Genomic DNA, 21,563 nt, shown 5'->3' with positions numbered 1-21,563 from the left:
GTGCAAAGAAACACCTTCAGATGCAAAACTGGCACAATTAAAAAGGTTTCTAGACTGTTAATGCAAATTCAATTAACAAACCCAGTGTTCCATCAATAGCACAGACACGTTTCCAACCAGCAGACATCTTGACACACAAATATACACATTAAATTTATAACATATATTTTTTTCTCTCTCGCTTTCTCACACTCTTTAAAGGTTTATGACTTTATTTTCCTTTTTAGTTTTGTCCATTCAAAGACCTGTTTATAGATTTCTGCTTTTACAATTTTAATAATGATCAAAATACACAAAATTGAATTGTTGACTTTTTCCTTAAAGAATGAAAAATCCACAGTGGAAACTACATAGCTTTAAATTGATTGCTGAAGTTAAACGGTACCTAAACTGACAGTTGTGGGAAATACAATACAGTAATAGTTTAATTGTGATTATAACTGACAATATACTGTATGTTTTTTTTTTTTTTTTTTAATTAAGAGTTTTAGATCAATGTTTATCCTGATGCATTTTGTTCAAACTAAGGCGCTAAACAACTGTGGCAACTCTGGGAGCATTTATGAGACCCCCATGCAACAACAGCACTGGTAAATTATGATTCTATAGCTGCACAAAAATAGATTTTATTTGGAAGGATAGAGAGGAAGAGTCCTATCTGTGGTTCAAATTGAGCATTGTTATCTTTGCAAAGGTAGAAAACAGTATTTGATATAGCTTTCTAATTAGGATTTTGCTGAATTCTGCAGGTGAGTGTATGCCAGCAGGCTTGCACCAAACTTAACGAAAGGGATGCCATAGACAAAATATTTGTTATATTTCTATTGATTTATTCCTACCCAAAGATGTTTTTATTTTGATTTGTCCTTGTACGCCTCTTTTCAGATGCTTCCATGTCCTCAAGCCCTCCACAGGAGGTTAATCCCTCTGGTTTTAAATAGAGAGAACCATGGCAACAGTCCACTATAAAGCCTTGTCTCTGTAGGTCAATAGCATTGATCAGGATGTAGCTGTATCAACTGGAAGTGCAAAACACACAGTGCCCACCTTGTACACATACAGGTTTGAGTTGCAACAATATGTACAGTAAATGACATCCGCACGTGTTATCTGGTTATCGGTGTGGTCTGCAACACAAAATTTACATTAGAGTGCGAAGTGAATTACGCGTACAGAGATTGTAATGATACAGCATACTAAAATAAGTATTGCTCCTGACACTATTTCACATGTAGCATGTACAAGAGTGTTCATGTTGAAGAGTGTAAAGGAAGGATCAGTTTTACTGTGTATATTTTTGTAATGACAATAATAAGGCTTCCTAAAACTCGACTGCTAAATGAATGAGGAAATGAAATGGCATGTTGAAGCGGGTGGAGACAGAGAAAATCTCCATTGAATAGAACATGCTCTTGTCCAGGCAATATCCAGACGTTGCATCTCTGTGTTAAACAGGGTTGTTTCCCTGTCATTCTCAAGTTTGAATAACCACCCTTTGCGTAACTTGAAACAGAGTTTAAAGTGCATGTGACACGAAAAAGCATGTTTATTTCATAATACACGCGGTATTTTATGCTCCTGAATGAAATGGACCACTTGGATGTGTGGAGAAGCGATCGATATATTTATTAAATTTTTTAAATCCAGCGCTACGAAAATGACAGACTTCTGGCTTCGGTCTTGCACTGAAGAAGAGGGTGCTGTGACGTGTACGGAGGAAGGAGTCCTCTTCACTATACAGCCGTACTGTTGTATGAGAAGGACTAAGGATTCAGCTGATTTTGCGGATTAATACGTTTATTTTTCACATCACGCCGGCCAAACGGTTGCAGAAAAATCTTGCTGTATGAGGAAGAGGCGTGTGCACCTTTTTGGGGTTTCAAAAGGTCCCCATTCACCGGTGGATATTGGCCAAAACAAGCCCTACTATTATGGGACCATGGGATTTATGAGGAAGTGAGTAAACATTGTGTTTTGTATTATGTCAAATACTGGTGTCAACAATAATCGATGCGGCGATGCATCCCGATGCGGGCCATGGACGATGCGATTCGATTCGGGCAACAAGCCGAATCGATTCAGCACATATTAAAATATATAAGTCCGTTCAAAAATCTTCTGGTAATGCAATGGATTTGGTTTCCCCATTTGTATTATTATTCTCATGTTTACCTGTAGAGGGAGCTACTGTACAAGCAATGCAGGGGGGACGAGGAACCCAAATCGGCTTCCTCACGGGAGTAACGTCACAGACATGCGCAATTGCGCAGTGGCAATCGAGAAAGCAGAGAGATAAGACATAACAACAATGGCTGAAGCGGAGAAAGAGGGAGCGCGAAAGATTATTGACGCACCAAAAACATTGAAAGCAGGCATATGGAGACATTTTGGCTTCTATGAGGTTGGTGGGAAACTTGACCAAACTTATGCGGTGTGTAAAAATGAAAGGCTGCTACTGTGTGTAAAGAAAGAAAAAAAGAAAGCCCTGGTCTCATTCAAAGCACTAAATAAATGCTATGATGTTTTTTTTTTTTTTTTTAATATATATTACTATTTTCATTTGACTACAACCAGGAATGACACAAGAGCCTATAAAAAGTTGTTTAATGTCTGACCGCTTGTGTTGCCTCATGATTCACGAAAAATATGCTTGGCTTTAGCATTTTAACTCTTTCACTCCCAGCCATTTTCACCAGAGCAAGGCCCTTCGCTCCCGGCCGTTTTTTCTGGATTTTGACTGATTTTGCAAGGCCCACAGAAAATTCTGTTCTATTGCTATATAAACTTTGAACCCACCAAAAGAAAGATTGAGCTCTCTTCTTTCAGCAGAAAAAAAAAGTAGGTTCGTATCTTTTTCCATTCTTTAGAAATCAGCATTAGAAAATAGCTTAGTTTGAGCAATTTTCCAATTTCTTATGAAAAAACGGAGAAAATGAGCTTTTTGTAAACGCATACATTTCAAACTATCATAACTCAAACTTTCAAACGTCATAACTTTGACTTTAACAAAGCTATTTTTTGCATTAGTTACATCCCAAACATCTGAATAATGTTTTCCTTTTACAAAATACTATGAACAACCAGACAAATAGAGCTTTAGATAGAATAGTAACAATTTATTCACACACAACGACTGAGAGATGACAGTTTGTCGCCGAGATGACGCCGTTGTCGCCACGTCAGCTGTGTAAACTTTTCCCTCATCGTTGTCTGTCTCACAAAGATGGATTATTTTTGCATTTCTGCGGGGTCTGCTAGGCGAGCCGCTCCACGGGGGGTTTCACTCGTTTTGCACGATCGTCCAGATCCTGGTGTCCCAGGCGTCCTCTCGTTGTTTTGTCCGGTCGGAGCGCCGCCTGGGCTCAATCCGCCAGCGCTTTGACAATGCTGGCCGGCCGTTCACTGCTGTTGAATCGGCTTGTCTAGTCTTCCAAAATGCGCTACTGCCCTCCAGTGGCCAGTTTTATTGCTTTAAAATTGGTTTGGAGCGTTTTTCTTTGTTTCTCAGATACAGCGGAAGCTATATATGCTTCTTATAAAAAAAAAAAAAACGCAAAAGACGTATAAATACGGTTGCGGGACAGTTGAGCATTTAAAAATAAAACGTATTTATACGGTTCCGGGAGCAAATGAGTTAATGCATCCCAGGCTTTAATGCATCGTGATGCATTGCCGAATCGTACCGAATCGAATCGTGGCCCTCTGAATCGAATCGAATCGAATCGAATCGTGGCCCTCCGAATCGTAATCGAATCGAATCGTGAGGGCAGTGCCGATGCACACCTCTAATGTCAAATACTGGGATCATTTTAATATGTAGGTGGCTTGCATTTTGTGGCTGACATGCTCCTTGTCCCCTCGGCCGATGACCGGCGGTTTGTCGCACATCCCCCCGCCGGGAGAGCAGTATACTCAGTTTATTGCCCTCTTCATGTGCCCGGTGTTCTGTCAAATTTTCCGACCGATCAGAAATTGCAACTTTGTGTTAAAAATAGCCGCGAATACAGCGATTACAAAGTAAACACTACAAACTTTCTTTAAATGAAGGAATACTTATGTTTGATCATGGATGGGCATGTAAAAAGCTCGCTTCATACACGTTAGCTGCACATGTTAGCTGCACAACAACTGCAGCAACTCTCGTATGACTCTCGCTGTTTACGTCTTCGCCCTGTAGTAGGGCATTATTTTGCCATATTCGTGTTAACCATTTGGCAGCTACATGCTCCTCCGACGTCGGCCTGTTTGCTCGGCAGTCATTGTCCAGCTGCTTCCCCGACGAGCTCTCCTGTCCGTAGTAGCAGGGAAACAAGCTGTAAATTGCTCTCCGCCGGGTAGGTTGCCGATCGGCGGAGGCAATCGACAACCCAGTCGTCATGTGAAATGATCCAGGCTAGTTATATGTGATTTTCCCTTTCGAAGACTTTGAAACATCACTCGGTTCGGGTTAGCAGGTCGGCTAGCTGTCACGCCTCTTGGTTTGTTTACATTCTCCGAAGCCGGGGAAGGGAAATGACAAAAGCCCGATTTAGGCGGCATGAAATATCGTTCGGGAGGTGCGACAGTAAAAGTGAAGTCGACAGTTTTGACCATTATGGAGTAATTTTGCCATGTCGTCCTGAATAAATGCATTTTTTTTTTTTTTTTTTTTTTTTAAATTACTTCATATTCCATTTAGCACAAGACTTATTTGTCATAACCATACCATTTATTTAGCTATTACATATAATATATAATAGCTATATAATATCCTGTAAAAATATTGGAGTATAGAGACTGAAACAATGACATTTTGCGGCTCTCTTCGTCACGTTTTCCTCATTCTGAATACTTCCCCCTCGATGGGCTGCACACTAAATCAGATGAAATCGTTACTCCACTGACGTCATCCACCTGTTGGGGACGCTACAGCCCTATAATGGTAGGCGTGGCTAACCGGCAGATTAAAAGACTAATTTCTCGTCATCTGCACTTTGCTAAATTGTTGTGTATAGTCGAATCGTCTCAAAATATGATTGCAATTGGCATGACAATGCTATTTAAGACTTTTTTTCTCCTGTCGTACGCACTTTAAAAGAGTTAGTAGACTGGATTTTCTTTAAAAATGCTTAGTGAAATGGACTGCTTGTCAATAATGCATCTATATAATACACACGACCTGGCTTCAGATGTAAAGAATGTAATTCTAAGCTTGAACCAAGCACCATTAAAGTGGGATTAATCTTCCTCAACTTCAACCTTCATTTTTACACTCTCAAAGATCATTAAGTTCGAATCGAGAATTTAATTATTTGTATTCAAGGCCATGTCATGTTTTGATTAAACATAGCTATAAAGGCCTTCAAATACGAGTGCCCTGACTTACAGGTTTTATAAAATATAAGCTTTCAGCATTGTCATTTGGCAACCCCCCCCCCCTCTGACTTCGCTCCAAGCTGATGAAGTTCTTGCGTCTGAGCCACGGGCTTATGTTTGGAGCACCGCAGTGCTATGAACAGAAACACATTGCTCCTACGCATTCCTTTTACCTTAGTTTTCTTTCATAATGCAATTTGCCTGCCAAAGAGCAAGCCTTGTACCCTTTTCAGGTCAAAGGAAGCAGAGAAGAAAGACACGTATTTGTCTGCAAAACAATTTAAAATGTTCTCTTCCCATATCCCAGCAAGTGCTACCCCGGTGTTAATCCTGCAAGCAGACAGGCCTTCTGCCTTATTGCGTTTTTCCAATAAAATGTTCTGAAACAGGCAGACAATTAAGGAGCCATTCAGTGTAAGAAAAAGAGAGACCGGGGAGATGGAGGAGGTGGTATATGAGTCATTTTAGCAGCCTTGTTTTTAATCTGCTCGAGTAGGTAGTGCGGGGTTATTGTGTATGTTGAAGACCCGCCACGTTCGACAGCAAGGTTAAGACTTACTCTTTACCTGCATGACACTTATCCGCCCTCCACACGACCTCTTACTTATATTAATTCTGACATACAGTTTAATGTTAGAGTGTCTCAAATGCATAATATGTTAATATTGGTTCAGAACATAAAGAGAGTACATCAATAATTCAAATTAGATGATTTTTCACTGACATTCATCATATTGGTGAATAATTGCAAGGTTTCAGAATTTATTATCACAAATGTGTAAATATGTTTGGTTTGGTTCATACAGAGTTAATTACTAAAATTAAGATGAATGGCAAATGTATCTTTAATTGGGATCAAGACCCCGCTCCAAGCTCTTAAGTAGTTTCTGCTGTGTTGTTGCCAAATTATTATTTCTTTACTTGCTGTTGTGGTGATGCATTGCTGGCCAAACAAGTTTGTAACATTAATATTACAACTATAGCTACTTCCGTCCTACATATATAATGTACACTACTCACAAAAGTTTAGGATATTCAGTTTTCAATTTATATTTTAGGATGAATCTAAAATATGGACTATTATTCTCTTACTAAACCTTATTTCACCTTCTCTTTGCATTTTCATACAATTGTATATTGTCCAACTGTTAAAGCTGTCCAGTGATTGACGGGTCACCTTGCATGGCAGTAGTATAAATGCGCGTCAATGCATGTGAGGAAATGTAAGGTGCTTTGGGCCTGGTAAAACATAATGAATCATGGTAAAACAGATAAAATCACTAAGCCATATGGTATAAGTAATCTCCAGTCACCATTACAGATTGTTCTCTTATATTCCAGTTAATTTATTATTAATTAATTACTACTAATTATTTATAGTCACTGTCTAGCTAACAATGCATTGCAGTACTGATCCAATGATAATGATACACTGACTCACAAACTCTGGCTGTGATTGTTTAACCATTTGACAGATAGTCTATAAATACAGTATATTTGCAATCAATACTTTTGACTTAGCTGTAATTATTATTTTTTAAACATAAAAATAGTAACAATGATAATAATAATAATGCCATGTTTGTATGCCTTCTCAGTTCTTTTCTTTTCATTCCAGCAAATGAGTCAGCTGGATGGGCGGGGCTGCGTAACACACCTGTGGCGCATCAGGAGCACTCATTTTTTAAAGACTCCTGTCACCTTATACGAGTGTCGGACTATTGCATAGTTTCTTGTTTACCGCTGTCTGCAGCTCGAGTCTCCTGGCCATACGTATGTATTTTCGTCAAGGGCGTAGGTTTGCATAGGGACAGTGGGGACATAACACTACCAACTTTTCAGGATGCTGAAATTATCCCCACCAACTTTTAAGCAACCTTATTTGCAGAATGAATTCAGTTATAGAGGTCATTTAGATTGTCTTCCAATATGTTGTGAGGATAGAATCGATCCTACCATTATTAAGTGAATTACGGTACTTTCATTATGTTCAGACTTACATTGACCCCTTTTCACTCGCTGAATGCCAGTCCATTTTTATCCCTCACACGCACGTTTGATTGGCTCATGACTTCACCCCCCCCACACACACACACACACACATCCACAGCCCGACAGAAATACAACATGCCGCCTCCCCCGCCCCCTTCGAAGATGAGGGATATTGGAATGTAGAATGTAAAAGTAATGAAAAAAGACGTCAATATTGTGGAGGTGGGGAAGACACCACTAATTTTGCATCTGCTACAGTGCTTCCAGTCAATTTTACTCTTTTACTATTTTTAATCTTAAAGGAAAAACTTGTTCGTCAGAAATATTCTTAATGCAAGAATATTATTCAAAATATGATTTGAAAGCATTTTTTTCTTGATTTAGGTGAAAAATGACCAACTTTTAGATATTAGGCTCAATACGAAAAAATTGTAATATTTACTTAAAGTGGAAGAATCTGACGCATTAATCTGTTAACCTCTGTACCCTTTAACACTCAAAACAAGATGGGAGGAAATATTTGACTAGATTTACCAACTTTTAGATGTTAGGCTCAATACGAAAAAATTGTAGTATTTACTTAAAGTGGAAGAATCTGACGCATTAATCTGTTAACCTCTGTAGCCTTTAACACTCAAAACAAGATGAGAGGAAATATTTGAATAGATTCAACAAAAAAAAAAATCAGATTAAGACATTATAAATTTGCAGTGTGAAAGTTAGTATAGGTCAATACAGATTTATTTTGCATTAATCATTTAGCCTATCAATTAATTAAATTCATATTGGGGAGAAGTGTAGCCCTGACTTTTGTTCACCAAATATGTTTGGTCTTATTAATGTCCCGTCCCCAGCAAAAACTGTACATGCAGGTTATGCTGTTATATCGTCCCTACCAATATTGAGACCAAACCTACGCCCTTGATTCTTGTGGTACGTTTTGTGACAGTAGTTTTATTTGGACTTTACTATTTTGTTTTTGTCTTTTCTGGCCTTCGTCGCCTTTCCCTTAGTTATCTCGCCGACTTGGTTCGTACCTCTTTTTGTTTGTATTTTTATCTCACGAGTTCTGGCGTGCTCCCTTAGTTTCCTTTTTTTTAACAAATTCTACAAACCACCTGTCTGTGTTGGATCCGTATTTAACGGCTCGCCATTCCATAAAAAATAATAACTGTGAGGATGAGCGGCTCAGAAAATGAGTGAATCAATGTATTATTGACATCGTCTATATTTCAGTGTTAAAGTATCAACATTTCCATACATTTAGTATTGCAAATCAACCTGGCATGATATAAGTTTGTATTTTCAAGACCATTCTGGTACATTGACAAATGAATACGAAGCTATTTCGGGATTTACTCAATCTGGAGCTGACACTCTAGCTTCCTCTGAATATTAATTCTTAAAAATAACTGGACAATTTTGATTAATTTATGCTTACAACATCGTAGAGGGTTAAGAAAGCCTCTCTTTTTTTCTAACATCACTGTGTCCTAGTGCACCTACAGGTTCCGTAAAGATATAGAAGACCATGACATAAGACAAATAACCCTAATCCCAGTGTCATCAAATACATTTGGTTTACACTCCAAATTGATGTCTTCCATTAGAGTGTTCAACAAACCCGGTGAAACTTCAGCTAAAGCCACAATATCTTCCATTTTCAGTAAACTTTCTTTTGTCCACATGTACGGTCGCTCTCCAGTTGTTGTTTTTTTTCATCTATACCCACAAACCCTCGGTTGTCATCTCAACTCGGTTACTCCCTCTGACATCTGAGTTACAAGTCTTTCTATCAAGGGCGTAGATTTGCATAGGAAGAGTAGGGACATAACACTAGCAACTTTTCAAGGTGCTCAAATTGTCCCCACCAACCTTATTTCCATTAAATATACTAGTATAGGTCCATAGACATCATCATTATTGACGGGTCAGCTCGGCCACGCACTGTGCAACTCCTTCAAGCAGGGGGCCGCCCACATCAAGAAGAGCTATTCACAAACACACACGCAGCGAACTAACAGTGGATTTCAGCTCAAAAAGTACGAAAGCTATACCACATACAAACAGGAAGGATTGTCTGAGGAGTGATTTGTTCGAGGATTCAAGGTGATTACTATATTTTTCATATCATGCATGCATTTTAAAACATGAAAAAAATGGAGAAATTAGCCACTATGACATTGGCATCATAGTTCGCAATATTTACGTAAAATAAATGCTCCCTGCACATTGTTTTTGCTTTTAACCAAGAATCGAGACTGTTTTACATCCATATCTATAAAGAATTCAGGAATTTAAGCTTGTATTCACAAGAATTTCAACGTAAAAAGCTCTTTATTGTGGTAAGGCGGCGCCACAGTGGACTTAAAAGATGAGCCGCACATTTGACATACAGTATTTACGTAAAATAAATGCTACCTGCACGTTTTTTTTTTTTTTTTTTTGTGCTTTCAACCAAGAATCGAGACTGTTTTACATCCATATCTATAAAGAATTCAGGGTTTTAAGCATTTATTCACCAAAATTTCAACGTAAAAGATCTTTGTTGTGGTAAGGCGGCACCACAGTGAACTTAAAGACGAGCTGCATATTCGACATATTTACGTTAAGTAAATGCTACCTGCAGGTTTTTTTTTTGCTCTTAACCAAGAATCGCGACTGGTTTATGTCCCTATCTATAAATAATTCAGGGATTTAAGCATTTCTTCGCAAGAATTTTCAACGAGAAAAGCTTTTTGTCTGTGATTCCACTCGGTCAGCTTTGACGGCCTCGTCAACAATGCAGGCCCCCTATTTTTCGGCCCCACGCCCCTTGTACTGTCAATTGCATTATAAAGTCTATGATAGGTCATTTAGATTGTCTTCCCATATGTTATAAGAATAGAATTGACACCGCCATTATGAACTAAGCTATTTTCCTGATATTCAGACTTAGATTTACCTCTTTTCACTTGCTGAATGTGCTGGTCCTTTTTTCCCCTCAAACACACGTGTGATTGGCTGATGACTTGCATTTATTTAAAATTTATTATTTTCTCTATTATTTTATTTTAAAATATTTTATTTGTAGCCTATACATACATTTTTCAGATAATCATACATTCAGCATAATAAGCTAAAAAGGTTTCTTTTTTTTTTTTTTTTTTTTTTTTTTTTTGAGTTTGGCTGTGCTTGTGGACAAAAGCAGTCCTTGTTTTATATTTTTCTTTGTTACACCCTGACAAAAAAGTTTTTTAGTTGTATGTAATTAATCTATTTATTTTGACAAATGTTTATTTTTTGCATTGTTGGATACTTAAGAGATTATTAATAGGTGTGTATGTTTATATAATTTATGTTCAAATATTGCAATTTAAATTTGCTTATAAAATCCAGACATTTATTGTGGAAGTTTTCAAAATGTTTCATTCATAGTTTTTAATAACAAAGGTTTGAATCGAATGTTGTATCAACTGAACAAATACATATGAAAGTTAGTATGAGTCACTACAGATTTATTTTGCATTGATCATGTAGCCTATCAATTCATACATGACAAATGAAGCCCTAAACCCCATTCACCCAATCGGTTTGGTCTTATTAATGTCCCGTCTGCTGCAAAAAGTGTTCATGCAGGTTATGGTGTCCCTACCAATGTTGAGACCAAATATAAGCCCTTGCTTTCTGTATTTACAGTATGGCAGTCAAAAATGGCAAATGGTAGTCAGTCTAACAGTTCTTGCACTGTTCTTGACCCTTAGCATGTGCAGTGCTTAATTATAGATTAATAATTTCGATAGTGGATTGCCCAGAAGGTTCTTTTCTCATTACACGGAAGAGGTCGGCAGGGTTTCATATGATGCTTATCTGTGCAGTTATAAACTAATGATTACACAACAAATGAAACACACTGTGTTCTTAAGTAAGTTCAATATGGACTTAATGGGATGCTGTATAGCAGGGGTCCCCAAACTACGGCCCCAAACTATTTTATTTTTTTTTTTTCTCACTAGTGTTATTTATTTCCTGGCCTTTTTCTGTGAAGAACTCAGAGAGGGTTATTTGGTTATTATCTATTTAATTAATAGTTTTGTTATTATTATTTTATTATATTATATTATATTATTTTTATTTTATTTACTTTTGTTCCGTGAATAATCGAGAAATGTTTATTGGATTGTGGCTTTCAGAAAAAAAATATTTTTTTACATTTAGACACTCCTGCAATCGTCACACTTTTTCTGTTACAGACTGACACCGGCCCCTCATCAGAGAAGGGAAAAGTTATGAGGCCCTCACAGGAAAAAGTTTGGGGACCCTTGCTGTACAGCGTATGTCATCAAGATTGGAAATGTTATTTAAAAATGGTTGCATTTATTTTTAATTCCAATTTAAAAATGTGGCTAGACTTTTTTAGTTTTAATTTTCTCCTTGAATTATCGAAAACTATTAGTGAAGGGGCTGAAACACTATTCAGATCGCTTTATCTTTTGATCATTTTCATTTCCACCATTATACATATTTGAAACATTGTAGGTTGCGGAATATAGTAGGCTCGTTGTCAGCATATCGTTCTCACTGTTTTGAGTTTAAATCAAGGCTCCTACCTTTTTCATGTTCTATCAAAGCATGTTGAGATTTACCACCATTTTCCCATATTCCAAAAACACTCATGTTAATTGAACTGAAAACTCTTAACTAGACCTTATGTGTGAATGTAAATACAAATGGTTGTTTGTATTTGTGTTCCTTGAAATTCACTATTCAAAGAACGCTTGCCTTAAATCAGCTGGGATATGCTCCAGTTAACTTATGACTCTAATGAGGACAGGCAGTATAAATAACTGATGAATGAGAGTTGTCATCCACTTTACACAGCCAAACTATTGAATAATGTCATGATGAAAATGAAATGTAATATTCTAACAATATTGGGGAAAATAGGGACGATGACAGGCATTAGGAAATTTGCTCTTTGTAGACGAACTTGAATTTTTTTGTTTGTTTGTTTTTAATGCCCGTTGATGAATACATGCTGTCATGAGTGCATTGTTTGTTGGCACCCAAAGAGACTTAAACATTCAAATAGACATGTGCTGCCAACTCCCATACTGTAGGCTGCTATCACATGCATACACACATTTTGAATGACAAGTGTATAAAGAGACAACAATAATCTATGCAAGGCCTTTGACTGTACAATAGGTGCGTGTGGGCTTTAATGGGTGAGTGTGTGTGTGTTGGTTGGCGGGGGTCATGTGTGCGTGTCAGCATGTCATCCAGATCATCTCTCTGCATTCCAAGTAATTAGACTGCCCAACAGCTGACGCCCATTATGAGAGATTACAACATTGAGTACAGAAAAAGAGACTGTTAAGAACATCAGAGAACTGCATGCAAGCTGATCATGTTATTGCTATTATGTATGTAGTCAGTCTTTAAATATGTGTGTGAGTCTATGATCCAACTACATGAAAAATTTGTTGTTATGTCTCTCTTCTAGGCGCGTCACGTCTGCTTTATTGAGGATTATAGTAACTGGATGTCTCTAATCATGTATTATGAACATTCAGTTCAGCACCACTATCACCTTTCAACACCACCGCAACAAGGGAATAATGTATTTACCAGAGTCTGAATTACACACTTAACGTCATATTTTCCAAGTTCAAATGGCTCATTTAATAATTGAATCTGAGTAAAACCAAAGTACCATAAAACAAACAACATTACCAGAGAAATTTACACTGCTTTTTACTCGACTATGCAGATTCAAGCCCTTATTCAAATCAATCACTGTGGTCGTTACACCAAATAAAAATGTACGTCAACAACAACAAAAAATCTCAGTATAAAAATATCACAACCAATCATGTTTTTTTCTGTTTCTCTAGGGCACAGGTGTCAAACTCAAGGCCCATTGGCCAGAACCAGCCCTCCACATCATTTAATGTGCTCCACGAAAGCTTGCCACAGGTTTTCTTTTACTTCTGTTCCACATAAGATATCTATTATTAAAAATAAATTTAAAAAAAAAAAAAAAAAAAAAAAAAAACATTTTTGTATTTTGTTATCTAATGCAGCGGCAGTTAAATTACAGTGTTATGAAATAGTATCTGAACCTTTTGGAATTTCTCACATTTCTACATAAAATCACCATCAAATGTGATCTAATCTTTGTCAAAATCACACAGATGAAAAAACTGTCTGCTTTAACTAAAACCACCCAAACATTTATAGGTTTTCATATTTTAATGAGGATAGTATGCAAAGAATGACAGAAGGGGGAAAAATAAGTAAATGAACCATCACGTTTAATATTTTGTGGCACCCCCTTTGGCAGCAATAACTTCAACCAGACATTTCCAGTAGCTGCATATCAGTCTGGCACGTCGATCAGGACTAATCTTGGCCCATTCTTCTCTATAAAACTGCTAAAGTTCAGTCAGATTCCTGGGATGTCTGGCATGAATCTCTGTTTTTAGGTCATGCCACAGCATCTCAATGGGGTTCAAGTCTGGACTTTGACTTGGCCACTCTGGAACGTGTATTTTGTTCTTCTGAAACCATTCTGAAGTGTGTGTGTGTTTTGGATCATTGTCTTGTTGCAACATCCTTCCTCGTTTTAGCTTCAACTGTCTAACAGACGGCCTCAGGTTTTCCTGCAAAACATCCTGATAAACTTTTGAATTCATTCTTCCGTTAATGTTTGCCCTGAGGCAGCAAAACAGCCCCAAATAATGATTCTCCCTCCACCATGCTTCACGGTGGGGATAAGGTGTTGATGTTGGTGGGTTGTTCCATTTTTCCTCCAAACATGACATGTGTTATTCCCAAACAATTCAACTAGGGTTTCATGAGTCCACAAAATATTTTGCCAAAACTTCTGTGAAGTGTCCAAGTGCCTTTTTGCGAACATTAAACGAGCAACAATGTTTTTTTTTTTTTTAGACAGCAGTGGCTTCCTCCGTGGAGTCCTCCCATGAACACCATTCTTGGCCATAATTTTACATATAGTTGATAAGTAAGTGCACAGAGACATTGGGCTGTTCCAGTGATTTCTGTAAGGCTTTAGCAGAAACTCTAGGGTTCTTTTTTACCACACTAAGTATTCTGCGCTGAACTCTTGGCGTCTTTGGTGGACGGCCACTCCTTGGGAGAGAAGCAGCAGTGCCAAACTCTCGCCATTTGTAGACAACTTCTCTGACTGTTGATTGATGAACATCCACACTTGTAGAGATGGTTTTGTATCCTTTTCCAGCTTTATACAAATCAACAATCCATGATCGCAGGTCTTCAGACAGCTCTTTTGACCAAACCATGATGTGCATCAGACAATGCTTTTCATCAAGACAATTCTTACAGGGTGTGTGTTTTATAGTGGGCAGGGCAGCTTTAAACCACTCATCAGTGATTGGGTACACACCTGACATAAAATGTTTGGTAAAAGTTGGTTTCAATTGCTCTTTAAGTCTCCTTAGCCAGAGGGTTCACTTATTTTCCACCCCTCTGTCATTCTTTGCATACTATCCTGATTAAAATATGAAAACCTATAAATGTTTGGGCATAAACTTCATAACCTATTGACATGACACGGAAAACGGGGCCGATCCATAGGGGGCCTATTTTCAAAAACTTCAAAGTCAAATATTTTCAAAACCAAAGCTGCTACCGACCTAAAACCAAAACAGGCACCTACCTTAGCCATATATGTGTCTCCATGAGCAGCGGCATCAAAAAATTCAAAGTTGTTCCCCAATAAAATCCAAAGTAATTATTTTCATATAAGTAAAACAAAACTTAAAATAGCTATAAAATTCTCAGATTTTATACTAGATGCACAAATATATATATATATATATATATATATATATATATATATATATATATATATATATATATATATATATATATATTCAGGATCAATAGCAATATTTAACATATCATATAAGTTTTTACCCAAAATACCAACTTTTCTTTTTCTTTTATATACTGCATGTTTTCAACAGCTATTAAAATCACTCAATTTTCACATCAGAAACTTAATACTTGAGGAAATATGCAGAATCAATTATTATATATAAAAAGAATACTAATAAATTCTATATACAATCACAACTTTTTATAGAATAGAATAGTCCTTTATTGTCATTATACAGCATTTCCCTTTGCAGTGCATGATAAGTTAAAATCTCAAAAGTGACTTGCAAGAATAAAATCTAAATAAACAAATATAAGATGCTAATGAGATAGGTGCATCTTTCGTAGTTCTTCAAAAATCCAAGCTTAAATCCAACATGAGTGTGTGTCGTCCTCGGCTGACTATTACTAACTGAAGCTCGGCCCCCCATGGTAAGGCGTGACACAAAGAATGACGAAGTGTCAGATCAATAGGTTATGAAGTCTATGGTTTGGGTGATATTAGTTAAAGCAGACACTGTATTTTCATCTGTGTGATTTCGACAAAGATCAGATCACATTTTATGGTGATTTTATGCAGAAATGTGAGAAATTCCAAAAGGTTCAGATACTTTTTCATACCACTGTATGTATTAGGGACAATGTAAAAACATATCTCTCTCCATGAAAAAAGCAGCGAATTAGGTTTTTTTATTTTGTTTTTGCGTACACGCAGTACACCCTATAAGAAGGCCGCACTGTAACTACAATGTCATGTGACAAATGACGATAAGGAGTTTGACATTCACACTATTTGGACACCCACCTCAAATTTAACTTCTTGATAAAAGTTACATACATCTGTGATAGATTGATCCCATCCATGTCCGTCACAATTTGTAGTATTGTCTGTGGCTCCTCTGTGTCCAAACCTCCCTGATGGCTCCACTGTCAAGGACAGGGTGATTGATTACAACTCTGGGCAGCTGGCAGAAAACTAAGGAAATCGCCTGCATACTGGTGTGCAGCCGCATCTGATGCTATGATGAATTACCAGCTTTTTAATAGACACAGAAGTGCAAAGTAAGTAAGTGAGAGAAATATGAGGTAAAAACAGTGCAAAAGGGAGGATAGCAGAAGACACCCTTCAAGGAGAAAAATTAGTGGATCAGAGAATATGTTACTCTTTAGTCTCAATTACTTCGAAGGCCTGATCGTAATGCTTAAAGTGAGTCATGCAGTGAGAAGATGCTGGCAGCTGGTTACTGAATCCCAGAAAGAGAAACAGTGCTCTGTCACAAACTATCATTTAACATTGAAACTGTTTCTCAATCAGTCAGGTGTGATGCCATTATTTTGGAGAGTCGTGGTTTCGTTAACAAACATGGGACTAGAGAACAGCATTTCTATTATGTGTGTTTTGATTGCAACATCACTTATAAAAGCTGGTTCTCCCATTTAATGAGGGTCTTGGAATTAGTTGAATCTTTTAAAGGTTAGCTGTGCTTAATGACCTTTGTAGCCAATTAACCACAGAAAAGCTGGTGCAGAAATGAGAGCATGGATCAAATGAAGTTGTTACCTTGGAATAATTTATTGTGATCTATAACAAAAGTAGTTACGGTGGTTATAGAAACAGAAATAATGAAACCTCGTGAAACTAATCCATTTCATGACTGTTTAACATTTTTTTCCAATTAAAATGAATGTGGTTTAAAAAGTTCCAGGTTCGTAATGTGAGCATTAAAAAACCTTCTTCAACCAAAATGAAATGCTTTATGAACCATTACTAACATTCTTAACACTAACACATTCATATAAATCTGTCTACTGTAATCTGAGATGATCAATTGTGGCATAACGGTGGATGACTGGTTAGCATATTTGCCTGACAGTTCAAGGCTTGTAGGTTTGAATCCAAACTCTGGCCATCCTGTGTGCGTATTCACCCAGTGCTTACGGAGAGTTATCTACTGGCACTCTAGTTTCCTCCCATATTCAGAAAGCTGTCCTGCCACTGGTCAAGAGAGCCTACTGCCCCATTCCCAATGGCTCGTAGCGGGCCAACATCGATAGCGGCTTGGAACGACACTCACTGAACACACAATCACACAGCAATATTTGAGGAAACTGTTCACTGTTCCATTTTAGGGTAAACAGCATTAACACGCTATTAGTACTGGCCGATATAGATGGCAGCATTTTAGCACTGTATCAAGGCCTGTTATGATACTAGTATTGGTATCGGTACAGCAATATTTCAGACCTCGTTTGCAGTCATTCAAAGGATCTCTTATCATTCAATTTAAATGTGACACACTCACATCTCCTGTTGGGGACTTCTCTGCGCATAGGCGGAGTTTGACTTTTGGGGCAGGGGGGTCACAACATGTTGATGACCCCAAAACGCAGTGTCACCAATACAATTAACTTACATGAATAATTGAAAATGAGCGTTTTTTTTTTTTTTTGGTCTCTCGTCATTCTTGAGGGGGATTATAATTTGGTCTCTCGTCATTCTTGAGGGGGATTATAAATCAGACTGCTTAGGACAGCTATACTTTTCGCCAAAATCGTCATCCATTGATAATGGTACGGCCGCCGGTGTCGTGCCAACTTACCCCCGTCCAAAATTGTATCGCCTGGACGGAGTCACTGCGCTACACTGATTTTCTTGATTTCCGTGTTTTGGTGATGTAGTTATCTACAAGGTTTTAAAACATGACCCATCCATTAAAAAAAAAAAAACTTTTTTTTTTTCTGTGGTATAACGTAACATACACACTGAGTGTAAAAAAAGGCAATGTTTTACTGTTTTACTAGTAGAATGACCTTTAACTATTATTACTGTAATTCAAGTCCTGTATTGAGTTTCTCCAGTTTATTAAACGTCGATATCCATAATTTCTAACTGTGGTTCTTTTCTGGCTTCAATTAATTGTTTAAATCAACATAACTTATAACTAATGTGTGTGTGTGTTCCCGCGGCCAGGGGATGGAATTTTTGACGGGGGTAACTACATTGGCAAGACACCAGTGGTGGCTCTGTTGTACAATTACTGTCTTTAGTGGGGTAAATTGAAACTCCACTTATCATTTTGGCGGTGCTCTCTGGCGTTTCATGGTCCACATTTTCAATCCTTGGTTCTTGCTCAGTAGTTGTTGTCGCTTTTGAAAGCTTAGTTTTGAAATAATTCTGTATATCTTGCCTCTTCGGTCTTCGGGTGGTTTTGGCTAAGCAAAGCAAATGACCATCTAAGGTACTAGTCACATGATCTGTTCGAAAAATAATTTTGACTCATTAAGGAAACATATTTTTTTGTTCATTTAATTCATTTTTGTTGTTTGTTTTATTGCTTTACAACTTTTATAGACAATATTTTACCGGAAAACGTTTGAAATTTCAAAATCATATTAGGAAAGTCAGTTACATGCAATTAAACTTTTCGGCCACCAGGGGGGGCCTGGCTCCCCCCGACCCCCCTTAAACTCCATGTATGTCTCTGCGCAAAAAAGGACTCAGCGATCCATCGCAATCGGAGTGTTGTCATAGCTTTTAGCCAGTATGGCTGCAGACAACATAGACTCGTTGGTACCCTCACCTGTGGAGACTGAAAGGTGTCCGCAGTCGTTATATGCAATATTTTAAATCCACTCCCAGTAACCAACAAAGTGATTAAATTGAAATGTAGTAAGTTTGTTACAGTCTACCTTCACACAACATGTTCCGGCAAGAAACAAGATTTAAAGATAGCCATAAATGCATGTTTTGTGGATGTTAGTTTCTTTTTTTTAATCAGTCAAATATTACTGTATACTGCATTTTCCTTGTCGTGTGGGTCTTCTGTGGTGTAAAGCATACCTGTAAAACATTTTTTCATTTTCCAAATACTATTGTTTAATTCTAAGCAAATCTTAAACTGATGGCTATGATAATTGGATGGTGTTTGATCCATACAGCCTTGTGTATCCCAAATCACATTCCCAAAAAACATTTTCTGAAAATATCCTACTGGATAACACCATTTAGAAAAGATAGATAGCTTGACATCTACAGTAAAATGCCACAAATGCTGTAATATGAACTGAAGAGAGACAAAATAATGAGATAAGTACCCAGTGTTGATTTCACTGAGCCTCCAGTCATTGTGTAGATGGAGAAACGTGTACATCTCCTTGGCTAATGAAACCCTGGGGATATCAGGGTTTAGGGTCCATAAAGTATTTATGATATGTTCATTAAGTATTGATTAAGCCGTTAGAAAGTGTTTAGACACCCAGACGATCATTATGAAAGATTAGATGTCATCTGGAGAAAATGGAGGATGGAGAAGTATGGAAAAAGAGCAAGGTGTCAGTGAAGGGTACTTGGAAATGATAGAAGGATTGGGGTGGTGGAAAAAGAGGAGAAAGCGGGAAACATGCACTAGGTGATAAAGAGGCAGGAGAACCAGGAGTGAAAAAGGAAAGTGTCTGCTCTTTAATTATTAACCATGTATTCGGATTGCATTTTGGACAGCAGAGCTATACCATTACAGGAGATTATAGTTTAATCTGACAAAGAAGCAGTGGAGGAAAATAAAGTATCATGGGGGAAATGACATTCATGTATAAAGCACCTGAGATGGAAACCTGTGCTAAATTACAAGTATTCTAAATGAAAATACTTTGGTAGAAACTTGTTTGAAAAGTTGAACGCCACTGTTGAAGATAAGTCATATTAGATCTCGACTAGAGTTTGCCAAAAGTATATGGAAGACTCCAAGGTCAAACGGAGGAAGAATTCTTTTGTCTAAGGAGACCAAAATTGAGCTTTTTGGCCACTAGACAAGACATTATGTTTGGCAGAAACCAAATACAGTGGTACCTCGACATCCGACCGCTTCGACACAGGAGCTTTTCGACACCCGACGTAAAATTTCACTCGCCATTTGTTACTACATCCGACGACATGCTGGAAATACAACGATTTATGACAGCGCCGCAGTTTCTTTGTTTTCCCGCAAGACTGACGCACAGTGGATTTTCTTGTGAGAGAACTCAACATGGGTTCCAAAAATGTTAGTACAGGTGGCTAAAAAAGGAAAAAGGTGAGGCTTACCATTGAAATGAAGATAGAAATCATAGAAAAATATGAGCATGGTAGTCGCGTCCTTGAACTGGCTTGACAATTAGGCCTTAAAATGTCTAGAATCTCAACGGTCTTTCTCCGACCTCTGTTCACCAGTTTTTATAAGTCAAGGTGACAGCAGGCATGAAAATGGGTCAGGGGTTAAAAAGGTGAGAAGGGTGTGGAGGAAATATGTTCCAGTACACTGTACACCCCAACAAAATATTGAGCTCTGTCGACCCACACTGTGTTTCAGCAGGGCCGTGCAGAGACCGGTGGAGGGGCGGGTGCTCGTAGATCAAAAGGAGCACATGAACAAGTATTTAATACACCTTAAAACAACATAACTTCAATTTTAACCAGCTTTAGATAATAATTGGCTGCGACTGTGACATACTTTAATTGGGAGGGGGCAACAGTGAATACAAATCAAAACTGTCATCAACACTTTCTGGCTGTGACTCAGTCAGTCTGCCTCTTTTCTTCCTTCAACCTCTGCATCAAAACTTCCTTCCTCAACTTGTTCATCTGAGAACAAACCACATCAGATGGTCACTGAGCCACCAACAGCAGTTTTCTTAAAACTATTATTTCATTATTATCCATACTTAACAACTCTAGCACCTAATGATTAATAAAGCAATGACATAAAAATCTTATAGAAAAATAACATTGTAATTGTGTTTATAATTGTATTTAATACCCGACTATCCTTGCAAACTTCTTACCAGGTCTGCTATTCACCCAGCTGATGAGGTATCCACTGCCTTTAGCAGCCTCATCTAACTCCTTTTTTTATCCCTCAATCTCCCTTCCCTACGACGCATGTCTATGTAATGAAATATAAATATTTTTTTAAAAAAAGACTCCCCGGTGGCTTTTAGTTTTAAAGCTTTCGTAATTTCTTTCTCTCTCAATAACGATTTGTGTTTTTATTATTCAATCAAAAAACAAAGTTACCTCTATCAAAAACAAAGTTGCTTCAATCAAAATACAGTATATACTTTTAATCCCCAAAAAGTGACTTCAAGAAAAAAAATTGTTTTTGATTGCAAAAATAAATTTGAGACAAAAAAAGCATTTGAAAACTATTTTTCTTGATTGAAACAAATTTTTCCATTGAAGTAATGTTGTTTTGCATTTGGGCCACATTTTGGCTAGGACATTTGTGTCTTTATTATTCAATCAAAGAAGTTGCTTCTTTGGCTAGGACATTTGTGTCTTT

General features: G+C 37.5%; 1 protein-coding gene across 2 annotated transcripts in view; it reads left to right on the top strand.

The window, feature by feature from the left end:
• LOC130914519 (RNA-binding motif, single-stranded-interacting protein 3-like) overlaps positions 1 to 21,563 on the top strand; it is a 227,298-nt gene that overhangs the window by 121,983 nt on the left and 83,752 nt on the right. The window lies entirely within an intron of this gene.

Source organism: Corythoichthys intestinalis, chromosome 4, assembly GCF_030265065.1.
Source record: "Corythoichthys intestinalis isolate RoL2023-P3 chromosome 4, ASM3026506v1, whole genome shotgun sequence".
Taxonomy (NCBI): domain Eukaryota; kingdom Metazoa; phylum Chordata; class Actinopteri; order Syngnathiformes; family Syngnathidae; genus Corythoichthys; species Corythoichthys intestinalis.
The sequence above is the reverse complement of the archived record's forward strand: the minus strand, read 5'-3'. Positions and strand labels throughout refer to the sequence as shown.